Source organism: Lepidochelys olivacea (genome assembly GCF_965140295.1).
Source record: "Lepidochelys olivacea isolate rLepOli2 genome assembly, chromosome: 10".
Lineage (NCBI taxonomy): Eukaryota > Metazoa > Chordata > Testudines > Cheloniidae > Lepidochelys > Lepidochelys olivacea.
The window spans coordinates 37,375,697-37,393,248 of NC_140420.1; the positions used below are offsets into that span (position 1 = coordinate 37,375,697).

Consider the following 17,552-nt stretch of genomic DNA (forward strand, 5'->3'; position numbering starts at 1 on the left):
CTCCAAGAACCCAAGTGCCTGTGAAGCGGAAAGTTTCCTGTTCTCACCCTTTGCAAAGAAGCTGGAGGTGAGGCACTCTCCCACTCCCATACACCCTCCTAGCCCCTGCTCTGTTTGCTATACCCTCCCTCTTCTCAGTTGAGCTTTCCTGCTAGCATCCCCCCTCTCCTAGAGCATTCTGGCCCACTCTCCTCTGTTTCCCCTCTGCCATCCTCCTCCCTTTTCAGCTCTCTGGCCTGGCTTGGTTCCCTTCCTCTCCAAATACATTTGACATTGTTTTCCTCCTGTATTTCCTTTACATTTCCTCTCTTCCCCTCTGTCTTTTCTTGCAATGGGGATGGCTTAGGCAGCCCCTGCTCTCAATAGAGCAGAAGAGGGAGAGCAGAGGGAGGGCTGGAGAAGGAGGGAGGAGGCAAGCCACATCACACACACACACCTCCCTGCATGTGATTAAATGTCTTGAAATCTGCTTCTGATTTCCTCGGGGAGTTGACTTTTCCCTTCTTTTCAACCCCTGGATTTATTGAAACCTTTTTACTCTGCTTCAAGGCAGCAGCTGGGGCTCAGTTTTTTCCCTCTTGCCTATGTTTTCCCCTCTCTTCCCTTTTGCTCTCGTCCCTCCCAGCAGCAGTTCAGTGAGATCCAGGAGAGAGGAGGAGTGCAGCGAGCTGGGAGAACCCCGAGAAGCGGCCAAGGGATTCGAGGACCAAGCGAGGGGCTGCTGCAGACCACACCGTGCGGGGGCTGGGCTTTGCTTTACTCCCCCCTCCCCACGAGATAAATAAGCACAAATCTTACACTCGCGTCTGTGTAAAAGGGCTTTGGCGTCTGGAATTACACCCCTTCGGCTGCATCACTGCTGGGAACCGCGCGTTACCAGGAACCGTCTACCTGCCGGGCTCCCAGTAAGTTGCTTCCAGCCCTACGAGTCTATGACAGTGTTTCTCATTCTAAGGAGAGGGGAGAGATCTTGTCCCTGGGGCTGGGGGGAGGTTGTGTCCTGTCTCCCGTCCTTTCCCAATGCCTGGACGCTTGTTTGGGGGAGGGGGCCCTTTTCTTTCGCTTACTAGCGATCTGGGGCGCGCACCCCCTGCTAATTCCGCCCTTTCCAAGTTAAACCCCGCTCAATGCGCTTTTCCTTTGCCCTAGATGCTTTTTCTGCTCCCTTGTTCTCCTGGGCTCCCCCCGGGTTTCCTGTGGGATCTGTTCGCGGCCCCGTCCCGCAAGCGCAGCAGAGACGGAACTTTTCACCAGTCTCCCCCCGCCCCGCTCCTTTGCTAACGCGCCGGGGCTCTGGCAGCCGGCGGTCTCCCAGGCGCTGCTTCCCCGGAGCTGGGGATCGTGTGACAGGCTCCGCTTTCCGCCCAGTTTGTGAAAGAGAGAGTCGGGGGGGGCGGGGGGCAGCGAGCTCCGGGATTCGGTCCGGAGAACTGGGCCGCAGCCGGAGGCGGTGCCCGGTTCTGCCGGATGCAGACCCGCTGGAGAGCCGCCAGGGGCTGGACACGGGGCACCCCGGGCTGTGCGCGGGAGGACACGGGCTGGCCCCTGCCAGCTGGGCTGGTCTAGAGCCCCGCATTCCGGGATGGGGCGGGGGGGATGCGGGACCCCGGGCAGAGCCTGCCTGGCGAGGGACCGGCCCCGTCCTCCTACACAGCTCCTGGCTGGCGGGTCCTGCTCCGTGCGAGCAGCAGCCGCGCCGTGCTGGGACTTCCAGCGGCCCGCTGCCCCGGGGGTGAGGGCGGGGAGCACCGACTCCAGGAGCCCCTGGCAGCTCCCGGGCTGCGGTATTCGAGCTGGCTCTAAGCCGGGATGGGGAAGGGCCCGGGGCGCTGGCCTCGCTGCCTCTCCCCCGGCCCCAGCTTCGCCTTGAGCCGGGCCCGCTCCGTGGCGAGCCGCAGCCTCCCCAGCGCTCGGCCGCTTGTTCTCTTTTCGCTTCCTTTGCAAGTGCAGGGCCCGGCGGCGGGGTCCTAGCAGCGGGAGGCAGGTGCTGGGAGAGGCCCCTCGGCCTCTGACCTGAGGGCTCTTCCCCTCCCATCCTGCTGCTGCTCTCTGCGCCTTCCCCCTCCGCCACGGGTAGGCGAGGGAAAGGCCTTCGGGACAGGTGGCGTCTCCGATGGAGCCCGCTGCAGCTGGGCCGGGGGGCGGGCAAGGCAGAGATCTGGGCATTTCAGTTGTCAGAGTAAAGAAGGAAGGTGTATGTGAGAGAGAGACTAAAAGTCAGCTGATCAGGGGATGGGATGTAAATTGGGAGGAAACGTTTGGTGGGGGGCCATTGAAGCGCTTGGTTTCTTTATATGTTTGCCTGATCCCATATCTGCTCCCTCCCCCAAGTCCCCATGGCTGGCACCCAGGGGAGATGGGACAGAAGCATCTTTCTTCCTGGGCAATAGCTTGCAGAGTGGGGTGGCCAGAGCCAATTCCAGTGCAGCCTGCAGCTCCTGGCCCATCTGGCCCTGTGGCAGTGGCGGGTGGAATGGGTTGAGGGAGGAAGACCCAGTGCCAGACACAGGGTGGCTGCTCACCAATGAAGTATGCCAAGTAAAGTTAGATGCAAAGGAAGCCCTCTCCTCCCAGGGCAGGTTTTGTCTAGCCCCAGAACTTGCACTGCTAAGTTAAATCAGAGTAGTTAAGCTAGCGCAACTTCCATGTGCAGACTCTCTTATAGCCATTTAAAACTCATTATACCAGGCCTGGGCTACACTTAAAAGTTAGGTGGACATAGCTCACTCAGGGGTGAGAAAATCCACAGCGTTGTAGCTCTGCCAACACGATCCGGGTGGAGACGCCGCTCGCTCAGCAGAAGAATGGTATTGCCAACGCAGCTGCCATCACTCAGGAAGGCAGAGTTCCCACAAGTGACAGAAAAGCTCCTTCTGTGGTGCCCTAGCCATGCTATTGTAGTGTAGACGTGGCCTCAGGTTATCTTGTGCCTTCAAGGCCTGGCTTAAGCTTGTACCAGCATCACTATGTTGTTTGCGGGAGAGGGGGGGTGTCACTTTTATTTTACCAACATAGCTGTGCTGGTATCAACTCTAGTGTGGACGCACTTCTAACAGCGCAGGAAGAGCTTTGGCAGGAGTCACTGTCTGTTGGGGCACTCCTCTAAGCTGTCCCGGTAGAAGTGCTTGTATGCCAGTCTGAACTGCTTGAAGGGTTTGTTGTGATCTACCTGTGCGGATACAGCTATGACAGCAATACTTTTCTAGTGTGGACAAGGGCTCTGTCTCTCTTCCAGAGCCTATGGCCGCATAGCCCCCTCGTGTAGGTGCTGCCTACACCGACGGGAAGGAACACCACCTCCCTGAAGGACATTAGCTCTGCCAACAGAAGCATTCTTCTGCTGGCACAGCTGCAACTACGCTTTTTGGGGTAGCTGTGTCGCTCCGGGGGGTGGGTGTTTTCACACCTCTAAGTGATCAGTAGCTATGCCAGCATCAGTGGCCAAGCCCTGAATTTAGCAGTGCAAACTAAACTGCTTTAAGCCAGGTTTAAACTGGCCTAAGAGTGTCCATGCACAAAGCTGTACCAGTCCAACGACATGCAGGGACAGGGGCTCCACATAAGTGTTGAATGCAAGCGCAAAGGTAACTTTAGGGACTGCCTTTTTTCTGCAATATTCCCTTTATAAAACAGAGGGAGCTGACGTGCTTTTTTGCTTATGTTGAAGAGCCCAGCTCTGTGTGGAGGTCCCAGAGACCAAGGTTTGGGGGAGGGTTGGAGCAGGGTACTATGGTCTGAGGGGAATACAGATCCCCAAGCACAACTTAAGGGGCGAGGGGGAGGTTTCTGAGCATGGGCCCAAGGGAGGGTGGGGTCCGGAATGTGAGCCCCACATACTGAGAGGAGTCCAGGTCTAGTGCTGGGCACAGGGCTGGGTTTTACAAGGCATGAAGTAGATCCAGGGCCTAAGAGATGTGTGAGTCCCAGAGCCAGGCTTGAGATGACAGAGGCCTTGGTGCAGGGAATACTGGGGTCTCAGGGGGATGCAGGTTTCACAGCTTATGGCGATACAGGCTTCCAGGCAGGGATTCTGGGACCTGAGGGGACACAGGTCTCAGAGCAGGGGGCTCAGTTTCTGGGAAGGGGTCAGGGCAGGGGTTCACAGTCATTAGAGGGTCCAGTCTTTGGGTGAGTACGGCTCTTGGAGCATTGGTGCCAGGGCCTGAGAGCAGTACAGCTGTTGGAGCGGGGCCTGTGTTCTGCATCCTAGGAGAGCTTAGTATTACTACATTAGCAAGCAGCTGCTAGTACTCAGGGTTCATTCAGCACCTCATTCTCCTCCCACCTCTCCCCAAGTTCTGCACAGGACGCTAGAGCATTTTCCATATTCCGCCTTGCCCACAATGGTAAAAGTGTGAGTCCATCTATTAAATCTATTCCAAGTCTCACAGACTTGGCCTGCACTCAAGCACAATACATAGCCATGTGACACAAGGAGAGTTAAATGTCTTACCAGTAACCAAGGAGAAACATTAGATCAACCCCATGTCAGAGTGAAATAGATTTCTGGACCCGTTGTCATATGCCGCCCCATACCATACGTGAGCTATCTTTCAAAGCCAGCCAAGAGCTGTCGTCTATTAATAACATATTAAATATTCATCCAGTCTATTTTAAACATCTGTGCCCGGCATGTTATGAAAAGGCAACAAGGAACTTTATGGAAACCAGATCACTTTGTTCCCGGATGGGGGCAAAAACAATAGGAGTTCTGCAGCAGAACTGTGAGAATCCCACAGCCCCAGCAGTCGGGATTGGATCAGCAGTAATAAAGCCCTTTGCATACCAAGTGATAGTCCTGAGAGCACGTGACAGAGTGGAACAATGCGGCAGGAATGTGTGAAGGGGTTTAGGATGGCTGGGCCAGGATTAAGGTCATGTAAAGCAACAAGTTGGGCACCATTAGACGTTACTAAATGGTTTAGTGTCGGGACAGCCGCACTATCCCGGCTTTCCGTTCCTGGAAGAACAGTGGCTCCAGGTGTCTTCTTGAGCTACTGTTGGTCTTGAGTGTCGTTAGTGGGAGAAATCACATAAGTAAGCATTGGAGTGATGAGCTAGTCGGTGAATGCAGCAGACTACGTCACTCCTTAAAATAGAATCAGTTTTTCAGTGTGCACATCTAAATCATCCCAAGCTGCCCTTCTGTGTGGTTTTTACCCTAGGGTTCCAGTGAGCAAAGCTCGAGTTGGCAGAATCTCAGGGTTAAAAGCAAGATGGCCATTGTCACCTCGCTAGTTTCCGTTCTTTTCTCTCCCTGTGGTACTAAAAACTCTGCAAAACAGCTTCCTAATGATAATGGGAATGCTTTTAAGCAACCATTCATTGGCAGCTCTCCCTGCATATTTGACAGTCTTTGTTCAGGTTTGGGCCTCTATGGATTTCTCTCCATTGTTTTTGATAACATAGGAAATCTGGTCTCTTTAGGGAAGACTTTCTCCCCTCCTCCCACCCCCATGTCAAGACTGAAATTTATGTAAGCCAAGTTCTGAGAAATTAGGCCAGATTCTGAAAAACAAATGTAAATTGGGAGTAATTCTACTCATTTGCATGCAGTTGGTTATGTCTTATTCTGGTGTAACTGAGATCAGGATCTGGCCTATGTAGTTTAAACCATAAAGTTCTGTTTGGTGTTACCTGTACTTAGTAGGGCCACTGTGGTTTCACACAGCTTGCGTAATACTGTCTCGTTAGTCTGCAACAATGCACTGTAGTGGCCAGTGCTGTGAATGCCTGTTCCAGGGAAGGCTCTCTTGGATGTTCTCCCTGCATTATAGTGAGTGCGTCCATACATGTATGCTTTGTGGAGTGAACAGCAGATGCCTCCAGACCCACTCTACTCTGAGAATCAGCAGAATGATCAGCAGACCAAATCCAAGAGCAAAAAAATTGGTGTGTCTATATATAAATATTTTGTATTGATTTCTGATATTTAAATTTAAAATGGGCCAGAGGGACAGAGCACATAAGGAAACACCAGTAGCCTCATTAGCACCATTGACATACAGCACATCATGCTATGCATGTGCCATTAGCAGCCTCCCCTGTGTACACTGATCATTCCATTAACCCTCTCCCATGGGTGTGCTGGAAATGCCATTCGCTCTGTCTCTTTCTGGTCCTCCTCAGCATATTGTTGGAGCACCTCACCAGCTTTTCTTCTAGCCACACTGTCGGTGGTGTCCCAGGCATACAGCTCCTTGGCCAGCGCCTGCTAGTTTGGTTTAACTGTTATATGCGTTGCCACCTTATGTCAAACCAGACGTTGGTCCCACCACGGGCTGTGTGGAGTTTTTCCTTTCATTTTACATTTTTCTCAGTTGTGTTTTTATCCCGGCGACACATGGAATGATTTATCCGTGGCCGGAGCTGAGTTTGGTCTTGGCACATTCCGCTCGTAGATTGGGGACAGAAACATTCCACAGCTGACGCTGGGCTAAACATGCACGGGAAGCAGCACCAAAAAGGGGTTGGGAGGGCAGAGGGGCCGGTTCTGCAGTGAAGTGCACTCATGGGTGAAATAGGCTGGACCCCCATATTAGAGGGATCACCACTTAAGGGGAGCCCCGATACAATGAAGAGTTCAGAATCTGCAGATTTCTCACCAAGGGTTTCAGTGGAGCAAAGTGGGAGCAAGAGAGAAAGGACTCCCTCATTATATGGACTAGTTCCTGCATGTTCTGGTATCAGACATACCCTATTAATGGGGCATACTCCAGTAGCTGACACCCATCTATGGTCTCCAATCTAAACCAAGCAGAAGGAGCATAAGTTCAGCAGTCTTCATATGAAGGCTTGGATGGTTTATATGTCGTTCCTTATTTTTTAATTATCTTTCTGATGCTGCTGCCCTTCCATCCAGGCTCTCACATCTAAATCATTTCCACACAAGGACACCTCCTATCCCTCGCATTACAGACCCCAATCTCCCTCCTCCACCCCTCACCTGCTGCTAGCCTGCTCCCCAGGGTATCCCTTCCCTCTCCCTTCAACATCAGAACCAACTTCCCACCTGCTTCACCTGTTATTTTCTTCTTTTTAAAAACCTTCAGTCATCCAATCAGTGTGCAGAATCAATATCATGAGGCCTAGGTGACCAATCATCTCTTCTAAATAGTGGATAATTAATCCTGAATGGTCAAAGTGAACAAGCTGGCAAACAACACAGAGGTTGAAAGTCAGTTGTTGAAAATGCTTGTGAATAATATAGACAGCCCCTAGAGTTGGGATCCCTTTGGCAGGGCTCTGTAACTGCAATCAGAGTTGAAATAATAATCAATATTATTTTAAATGAATAGTTTAACCAGATCTAGTGGTGTCTATAGAGAGCTGCTTTTCTAATTGGTTGCTGGGGTCAGGTGCCGCATGGCCCATGACTGGGTGCTGGGGTGAGAGGCTGCGTGGCACAGAGGTCTGTGACTGGGTGCCAGGGAAGGGGGATGCCTGGCACTAGGGTTTGCTGGTGACAGGATGGTGCCCACACCTGTCCAGTACAGTTGGACTTTGGGAGATGGGCTCTTTCTGAATCTATTTGTTAATCTGCAATTTCTTGTTTAATCTGAATCCCCCCCCCCCCCGATTCCGACATCCTTGTGACTGAGGTTTCTAGAAAGGGTCCCCTGCTCCTCGCCAATGCCACTGGACATGTTCTTGCTGATTGTCATTGAGCATCTCCATGTTGGAGGGCATTGGGCCTGGCTGCACTGTAACAGAGCACGTACGTGCTCCTTCCTCTCCAGACAATTGTAGCTCTACGCTGGAGCAAAGGGCAGCTTGCAAACGAGCTCATCCCTCACTGATCCTTGGAACTAATCCCCGGGGGTGTGCCAGGCAAGCAAAGGAGTACTTCTGGAGGGGAGACCAGAGTTTCCATTTCCAAACTAATTCCAAATAAGGAAAAGTGTTTCCCCGGAGAGCTGCTGGAAAAGGGGGCCTGTGAAAATCCCCTGGAATGAAGCTTTATTTTCCCATTTCCCCAAGAGAAAAAAGATCCATTTTATCTGCACTGTACTCTCATTCTGGTCACTATATAAAAACGGTAGAAACTGCCCTTTGGGGAACAATCCTGGTGCGTAGAATGGCTGGTGATCTGACAGTTCTTTTCCATCTCGGAATTCTGAGACTCTGGGCTGATTTCACTAATTCAATTAGTCTTGATTAACAATCGCCCATTACCTATAAAGTAACTCTGATATGGCCACATTTTCCAAGGATGGCCCCAAACCTGCCATGTAACAGACTGGCCTGTTGTATGTCGTGCCCCGCTCTAGTGGTGGGCCCACCTAGAGGATAACCATCTAGTGCTGCTGTCTGCTAATTTAGTTGCACTTTTTGCTTAACTAGGATGGTGCTGTAGGTCCTGGGCTCAAATTCTTCTGCTGACCCACAATAGGGTTATGTACAAAGGATCTCTTTTGCACTAACCTGTTGGGTGCCCTCATAAGGTCCTTTGCAGGTCCCAATGTGGCTTGGCTTCTTTTGCTTTTTTGCTGGCTCATCCATTGCGCCTGTCTTTGAAAATCTGACCCACAGGGAAAGAGCTTTAAAAACAAGTTGCTTGTCTGCGCCTGCAGTCTGTGGGCACCGAGCTGTCCGGTCAGACAATTAAGCACCATGTTGCATCCCAGTTGATTGAGCTGGTGTGCTAAAAATAGCAGTGTAGCTGGGGTAGCATGGGCAGTGGCTCGGGCTAGCTGCCTGAGTATCAGCTTGCTTGGATCCCCTGGGTACATACTCAGTTGGCTAGCCTGAGCTGCCACCTGGGTTCCCCTCGGCTACTCTGTTATTTTTAGCACACTGGCTTCCAGCTGCAGTGTAGACAAACACATAGAGCATAGCTACGGCACCACGAGCAGCAGGATGGGGCTAGCTGCCCCGAGCACAGTTCTATCCAAGATCAGAGGTACTCAGGGCAGCTAGCCACTTGGGCCACTCACACCTCTACAGCTACACTTTTATTTTTAGCATGCTAGCTTGGACTGAGCTAGCGCAGAGATGTCTCCTTAAGTGGGAATTTTGCACCAGCCAGCTCTAGTGTGGACATATGGTTAGACATCTAAATGACACACATTGATCTTGCAGTTATTTATACCCCCATAACTGTGGTTGTAAAACAGAAATTCCATTTAAGGCCAGGCTGAAAATCTGGCCCCATAAATTCTCTCCCTTAAGACATGCAGGGTAAGGATATCCACAGTTAGTGTTTATAAAATGTTTTAAGAGGCGACGTGTTTAGGTGTTAATGGAACAGTTACTTAATTATTAAAATCACACTGATTTCTAATGTAAAAATGTAATACCTCCTTTTAAACCTTAAACCCTATCAAGGCTCCAAAAAATAAATTAGCAGGGGAAATCACTTCACTTATCACTAAAATGCAGCCACCTCAAGGGTGGATCGTGGCACCTGTTTAACAGTGTGCAGTAACACTGCACGGCAGTTTAGGACAGCAAGTCAAGGAAAATATCCAGCTGGACCTGTAGTGGGAATTCAGGCCTTCAAAGGGCACTTTCGAGACATCCACTGGTGGCTTGCTCCTGGTAAAGGGTTAATGATGTGCTCTCACGGCCCTCAGAGGCTCTGACTCAGGTCTCACTCAGAGCCTGTCTGCTAGCGGAGTAAAAGTGCTTGCTGGAGCTGGTGGTGTTACTCACAGTGTATATTGGTATAAGTGAGATCACATTCAGGTCCTTTCTACTGTGTGTAACCTCCAGAGTCTCCATTGGACATGTTAACTGCGGGAGGGCTGCCCTAAACTTTCTCCCCACCAAGGGCCTCCCTGGTAACTTGCCAGTAGTCTGTGGGTCATGCTGAATAGGCATCAAATGGAGCAGATTGCAGCTGCCGTGATCTGCAATAGGCAGGTGAGGCCCGCAGATACCACAGTCCCCAGATCTCTTTCAGTGGTGTCCTGGGGTGAGTTCTGGGTGGTGTGTGTGTGGTCTCTGTCTATGGGATGGTGATAATGATTTCCATTCATGTGGGGCCTCTGCAACATTGATACATTAGTCTGCAAGTGTTGGCTCATTGCTTGACACAAGTGAGAGGCAGAAGCAGCAACCAAAACTGAAGCAAATGTTTTGGCACCAAGCCTTCCAGCCCCAGTCCTGCCTCTCTCCCCCCAGCCCTTCCACTGGGTGAGTCTCAGAAGCATCTGATCCTCTGTAGGGGAGAGAAAATATTTACTCAGCATGACTCAGAAAGCCAATAAAATGAGAGAGTCGGGCAAGAAACGTTTATCTCCTGGAGAGCCATTCTGCTGCCCAAGGTCCAAGGTCAGGCCCTGGCCACAGCTCACTGCTGCTAACGGGAGCCCTGGCACAGTGCGCTTGTAGCTGGCTGCTGGGCTGAGGACAGAATGGGGGGGTGGCTCGTTGTGACCCCCCTTACATGCCAGTGTAAGGATCAGCCACAGTCTGGGCTTTTATGTTTCTGTCACTAATAGTGAGAGCTCAGGCCAGATCCTCAGCTGGGGTAGATGGGCACAGCTCCATTGAAATCAGTGGGGCTGTGTCGCACCCGCTGGGGCCCATTATTAATCGTTGTTGGTTCCTAGTGCTTATGTTTATTCTTTCAGCTCTCACTAGCGGATCCGTTTTTTTAAGTTGGGCTCTTTGACGTGCCTCTTTAGTTTGGAGTGCTGTGGAAACTGAGCCTTGGGAATGGAATCTCCCAGAGTTACTGCCAAAAGGGCTTGTCATAATACGAGTGGCGTGTCTGCCTATTGCTCCGGGAATGACTGAAAATGGCCCAGACGCTCCAGGATGGTGTGCTTCAGATGGAGAAACATTGGTGGGAGCTAATTCCATCCCAAAGGCTGCCAAAACCCATTACAAGCCAGGGACCTGATCCTGGTCTCACTCCTGTCTGACAGCAGGGTGACTTCAGTACAGCAGAGGTTGATTTACGCTGGTGTGACTGTGAGCAGAACTGGGGGATATGTTTTTATCATTGACACGGGGTTTAACAGGCTTCTGATTTTACTCTCCATAGGCTGAGGTTAGCCTGGTGTAAGTGGGGTCAGTTCCCATCAGAGTCAATGGGAGATGAGGGTGCTCAGCTCTTCCCAGATGCAGCATCATCTCAGCAGCAGATCAAGGTTTTGACTGTTCACTATGGATTCCTCCTTCTTGCCTCTCTTTCTCCTTGGCAGAGATTTTTCCAAATGGGTCACGCCCCTGGATTATATCACCACGTTAGGTTGCTTCGTGAACATGTGGACCCCATCTTCGTTGCGATGCAGAGCCATAGATAAGTGGCTCAGGGATTATGCTGTTTGCACCTATGGGCTGGAGAGCAGAGGTCTGGTTTTGCACTAGTACTATAATATTTTTCCTTTCAAAAATAAACCTGATTAAAATTAAATCTGAATTTAATACAAAATATGTTAAGGCCTAAACATTTTAAAATCCCTTAAAACATTAAAATAAATATGCTGAATCCATGAACCGCTATCAAAAACTTTGCGTTAAAGGCTGCTTTTCATTATAAAGAGAGATTTTCCCTCCTGATTCTAACTTTTGAGGTCAAGCTTTATAAACAGCACAATAGATCAATTAAGGGCTTGTTTTGTTTAACACAACTACATTTGATATGCTGTTTAAATTACTATCCTAATGCAGTCTGATACTAATCATGAGCAAAAAATTAACTGGCTGGTAAATAAGCAATATATCATTTACCATTTTCTAACACACTAACAAGGTACAATTAATAAGAATCTGAAAATATTACGCTATATACTTGCTTAAATAAATGCATATAGTTATCGTGTACCCTCATAGGTTGCCACAAGATGTAAAAAATCTCATGTAAAGGCTCTATTTAGCTGTAAATCAACATAGTTTAATGGTTATATCAACCAATGCGAAAGTACCTTTCTTTAGAAAATTATCTGAAACACAAATGGAAAAGTTGATTAATGACTTAAATGGAGGCTTTCCACTTGGTGATTTAAATGGCTGACTTAAATTGCCTTGATTTTAAATCAATCCACTCTGCCAGCAGGTGATGCAGTTGTGGAATCATGAAGGTGTCTTTGCAGTAGAATGCACACTGATGTGTTTGCTGGTGGGTACTGGTTTGCAAATATTAGCAAGTTTGGGTTTTTTAAAATTATTATTATGGTAGCTCCTCACTGAGATTGGGGCCTCATTGTGCTAGGTACTGTGCAAACAAAGAGGAAGAGATGGCCCTGTCCCAAAAAGCTTACAATCTAAAGAGACGCGAGACAGCTCCTGCTGGGAGAAAGAAATGACTCTCACCTCTGTTTTACAGAACGGGAGCTGAAGTACTGAGAGGCTAAGTAACTTGCTCAAAGTCACTCAGGGATTTGAACCCACAGCTCTTGAGTTGCTAGCCAGTGCCTTAAGCACAAAACTGTTCTACCTCTCTGGTCGCTCACTGGTTTAAAGCAGTCTCCTCCTGGCTGCTCATGTTCACGTTTGCTCATGCAAGATACGTTGAGGAGCGTTAAATTTAAATTTTGATAAACTCATCTGGGAACAAATGAATTCTGCACAGGAATTTGCTATTAGAAGCTATTCCGAATGTAATAAATAACTGAAGCATAATAGGGTGAGATGTAGGAGGGCTCTCCAGGGCCTTGTAGGGTGACCTCTCTGCATTGGGGTCTTTTGGTGATGTTGTGGTGGAATGCTTGTGTGTCATAAACAGACGAGGCATGTGTGGTAGTCTCTCTCCACTGAGAAAACGGGGGAGCTGGGTGTGTTGTTTGGACTCTCTGCACATAGGATAACAGTGCTAAGTGTGCTAAGTCTCTGGGTTGGGCTCTCTGCCCATGGCATAATGGGGGAGCTCTGTGTGTTAGGGTCTCTCTGCCCAGGAGAACAGGATGGGCTAAATGTATATATGCTGGAGTCTCTAGCACTGTTCCCAGATCTTACTGCACACACAGATCTTAAACCCCGCGCACACGGTGAAGCACCGTGCGCACTCTGGCTTTGGCGGCAGCTTTTATTTATTTATTTTTTTGCTTCGGCGGCGGCACGGAAGAAATTTTTTGCGTACACGGCCTGTTAAAAATTAGAGGGAACATTGGTCTCCACAGTATAACAGGGTGGGCTCTCTATCTTTGGGATAACTAGGTGTGCTGGAAAGGGAGTCTCTCCATGAGACAGGGCAAGGCACATTTGGAAAGCTCCAGCTTCTTTGGTGCTTTGTTATTTTTTAAGTAGGTTCCCCTTAGTCTGGGAATAGGTTGAACTGAACCTGGAATCGGGGCCAGGGAATGTCCAAAATCAGAGCAGGGCAGGGCATAAGAGCTCAGAGGCAATGAAAAGTATAGAAGAAACAGGAGCTTCCTTCCAGTGCTGTATCTCCTCTCCCCATAATGTTGCCCTGTCCCCAAAACAGCTGGTGTGGTGTAACTCACCCTGCAGGCAGACCAGATGCAATGGCATACGCACACAGAGGAGCAACATGTGCAATGGCAGCAGCCTTGTTAGTTTGTAGGAAGGAAAGAAATGAATGACAGCCCATTGCACCGAGAGCAAGGAGTCTGTAAACGCCAAGCACCCTCTTTGCACTGAGTTACCACTGGGGTTCTCTGCTGCTGGGTAGGAGGTGGAGTGAGCTGGGTTGTCCTCCGTGTATTGTCCTCTGCCAAGAGGATCTAGCTCTCCGAGCAGCTTGGAGGGAGAGGAAGAGCAGGTGGTGGTGCTTTCCAGTGTCCTCAGATCAGGATTCAGCACTGATCTCGTGTGCTCTTTTGCTGGACAGTTCCCAGTGCACACTGGACAGAAGAGGAGCAGCTGCAGCATCCTGCCCCTCCTGGCAGAGCTTGGGATGGGAGATCAGCAGGGCTTCTCTCTCTCTCTCTCCCTGCAGCTTTCCTCTCCTCATTCTGTCTGGGCCTGAGCTGAGCTCTGAAATAGTGGATGCTGGCATTGGACTGGGGAGTACTGAGTCTGGGCTGCTGCTGGATTAGCCCCAAGGGGATTGAAGTCCCTGGCCAAGGTGCCAGACGATCCAGGGTGTGCTGGCCCCAACACTCAGCAGGGTGTTTAAGACTTATTAAGTGGGGGCGATTAAAGGGAGTTTGTAGGCTGGGGAAATGAGTGCTTGGCCTCAGATGGGGGAGACTGATTGTATTGACTAGAGGTGTTGGGGGGGGGATGCTGAGCAGGTGTGGATTGCACACACTCACAATAATGCATCTCTCGCTCAGATCAGCCATTGCCCCTTGGGAGGCATTTGGACGAAGCAGCCGCCCTGCTATAAATCAAGGGTTCAGTCACAGATCAGCTAGCTGCTTTACTCAGAACAGCTAGCTGCTTTGCTGCGTCTGCTGGCCCTGCCAGGAGTATTTCCTACAGCCAGCATTATCCTGTTCTTTCTCTTCCAGTGTGTTTTTGCTGTATGATCCCAGCAGCGCTGCAAGTCTGGACTGTGCCCGTAAAGGGAAGGAAGCCACCAGACAGGCTAAACTGATGCTCTTGACAGAGAAACCAGTGACCATCTGCACATTTCAGTTAGGGCAGCAGCACCAGGGAGAACCTGACAAAGGGCCCAGTGAATTAGGAGAGGAGTTAGAGAGGGTGGGGGCTTGTCTGCATTAGGAAAATTTGCAATGGTGTTATAACTACATCAGCCTTATTACACTGAAACAACCACCTAATCTACCACTAGTAAGCAATTTACTAGGGAAAATCTCACTGCTGCAAACCTTGTTTTGTATTGGTAGAGCAGTTGTCTGCATTAGGGGTTTGCACCAGGGTCGTTATACTAGTGCATTGTGCGGGCAGGACTCAGTGAGATAGGCATCTTGGTTCATGGTACCTGACACTAGGAGATTTAGCAGGCTGGTAATGTTTGGGAGTTTTGGGGTGTTACCCCTCCCCGCCTCCAATTATCCACAGCATTTTGCTCCATGTTAAAGGTCTCCAGCATTGCATTGGGGTGGTAACAAAGCAATGCATTTGCAGAGGAAAGAATGTCATACATTCAAACAAAAACATAATTTAGAAAGAGTTAAGGTTGGAAATGTTTTCCAGGGGAGTCCAGCTGTCACTGTCCCCAAAATGACACTTGCTCTACAAAAACGTTACAGATAAAAAAAACCAAAAGAACCAAAGGGCAAACGTTAAAAAATCTGGCAATGAATAGACAAGGGCTTGGGTTGTCTCCCCCATTATCCATCCATCATTGCTGCCTGGCTTAAGCCCAAATGTCGTGTCCTTGCCTTCTTTTGATCTGTAATGGAGATGTGCTGTTGGGTGGACGCTGTGGAGTTATGGATTGTTCGTTAATGATACAGGAAAGATTTCCAAAGGAATTTGGTCTCAGGGCCCATTAGCTTAGTCAGAGTTTGATCAGTTTTCTCACAATGCCATGTCGAGCTGGAGTCAACAAATCTCTGTTCTGCAGGAGGTCAGACTAGATGACCATAAATGGTCCCTCTGGCCTTCACATCCACAGGTCTTTCCATGCCTAGTGGTGTAATGACTGGTCTGCTCTGTGTTGTGAAATGGGTTGGTTATATCATCTGCAGAAGCCTATCACAGTCTCCCTGATGTGTGAAGTTGGAGGAGGGGGAATGACACTAGACAGAAACTTCCTGGTTTGTTAGCCTCCCTGCACCCACATCCCTGCCTCCAAATCAAAGCAATGATGAAAAGATGCACCTGCCTTTTCTGCCATCAGACTGGGGATGGGATTTGTGGCACATACCCACGAGCCCCTCTCTGCCCTCCCCAAGATGGGTTATGCTGAGAAGGATGGTTCAGTGGCTAGGGCGCTAGCCTCGGGCATAAGAGACCTGGGTTCAATTTCCTGCTCTGCTACAGGCTGCCTGTATGACCCTGGGCAAGTCCCTTACCTGCTTTGTGCCTCACATTCCCAATGGGGATAATAGCTGTGTCCTACCTGCCATAGGATAAATACGCTTCAGGTTGTGCGGTGCTCTGATACTAGGGGGGCATCTGAGTACTCTAGCTAGGTAGAGCAGAAGCTTGTTCTCTCTCCCATGATGGGATATCAGGGGAGGAAATTTTCCCTTCCAAGCCTGGGATATGGAGGCAGGTCTCTCCGTCCCTCTGTGACTGGACATTATGGAGACAGATTCCCTCTCATTCCGCCAGGGGGTTATTGAAGGAGGACAGTTGTGGTAAAGGAACAGGTTGGGAGTCAGAAGATCTGGCCTTTAGCTCGGGCCCTGCTCCAGATATTGTGGGTAACCTCAGGCACGTCGATAATAGCGTAATAGCACGCCGGTCATTGTTTTAAAACAGTCTCCAGTTTTGAATGCATAGATTCAAGCAGTTAGGCATCCATCTGTCCTACGCACACCGGCACTGGTACCCTCGGTTAGTTTGGGTGCAGAGTTGCATACCAAGAGGAGGCTGATCAGATTCTTGATCACTCAGTGCCTCAGTTTCCACACTTGTAGATCAGGGGTAACAACACTTAGCTGCATTCAGTAATGTTTTAAGTGCTTTGATATCCTCACAGGGATGGTCCCATAGAAGTGCCGAGTCTTATTGTATGGGAAGGCCCCAGTGTTCACACAGCAAATTGCCCCTTCTCTTCTGACATGGATTGCTGCTGAAAATAGATACCAAATAGGGGCAAGTCCAGGGATCAGTCTGTGTGGATCCCCAGTGACATGCTGGAACCACCTTTCCCTGCCACCTCTCCTCCTGTTGGCTGGAGTTGTGAGGAGTCTGGTGCCAGCTTTGCTGTTCCAAAGTAGTCAGATGCATGGCTGTGCCTGGCTGGGAAAGGAGGAGCTTCCCAACCCATTAGTGGTTTTGGCATTAGGAAAAGAGCGAGCTTCCTTCCAAAGGACTGGCTCTGTTCTTTAAAGGAAAACCTCCCAGATCATGTTAACCTGATCCTCAGCCTCTCTCCCTTCCTCAGCGGGAGCGAGTGGCTGTACAGTCAGGAGTGGTGTCCAGGAGACGGTGAAAGGTGGTGAAGTCTGAGCTTTAGCAATGTAGGGTTTGCCATATTGGATCAGAGTTTGAGCATCCAGTATGATGCCTCCAATACTTGATTCTTCAGAAGGTAGTGCAGTGGTTTACACAGGGGTGGGGGAAGGATATGGGGAAATTTCTTTTGCATCACTAATAAAATGAGAATATTTAAAAACTACAAAAACCACAAAATATGGGGAAGAAAGTGATTTAGCTTCCCCTACATGCCTGCTCTAGGACTGGTGAGTGGTAAGTGCCTGCTGCGAAGACTGTCCTGTGCTTGGTGTATCTGCAGAAAGAGAAATCCTGCAAAGTGGCAGTTTCTGCTGTTCTGAATAAATACTTTGACCTGGCTTGTGGGGTGGGGGCAGCACTGAACACTGTTGGTGTCGAGACTGATTCCCCACTCTGGCACTTTGAGTGCAGAAGGTGGGGGCCCGCAAGGATTTTAAAAATTAACATTGGCCACTCCAGGCTTGTATTAAACTCCCAAGGTTACAGTTTCTCTCTGAGCTTGGATGGGTACATGCTGCCACCACCCAAATGCAAAAAACCCCTTTGAAACCAGAAAGGCGCACTTGGGAATTCCTTCCTGTGGGGTACCCTCTAGCCATTTC

General features: G+C 49.7%; 1 protein-coding gene across 1 annotated transcript in view; it reads left to right on the forward strand.

Annotated features, from left to right (window-relative positions):
* The first annotated feature begins 521 nt into the window (after positions 1-521).
* NTN3 (netrin 3) overlaps positions 522-17,552 on the forward strand; it is a 90,047-nt gene continuing 73,016 nt past the window's right edge. Inside the window, exon 1 of the mRNA XM_084641435.1 lies at positions 522-905. The gene's annotated coding sequence lies outside the window, so the exon portion shown is untranslated. The remainder of the gene's footprint in view (positions 906-17,552) is intronic.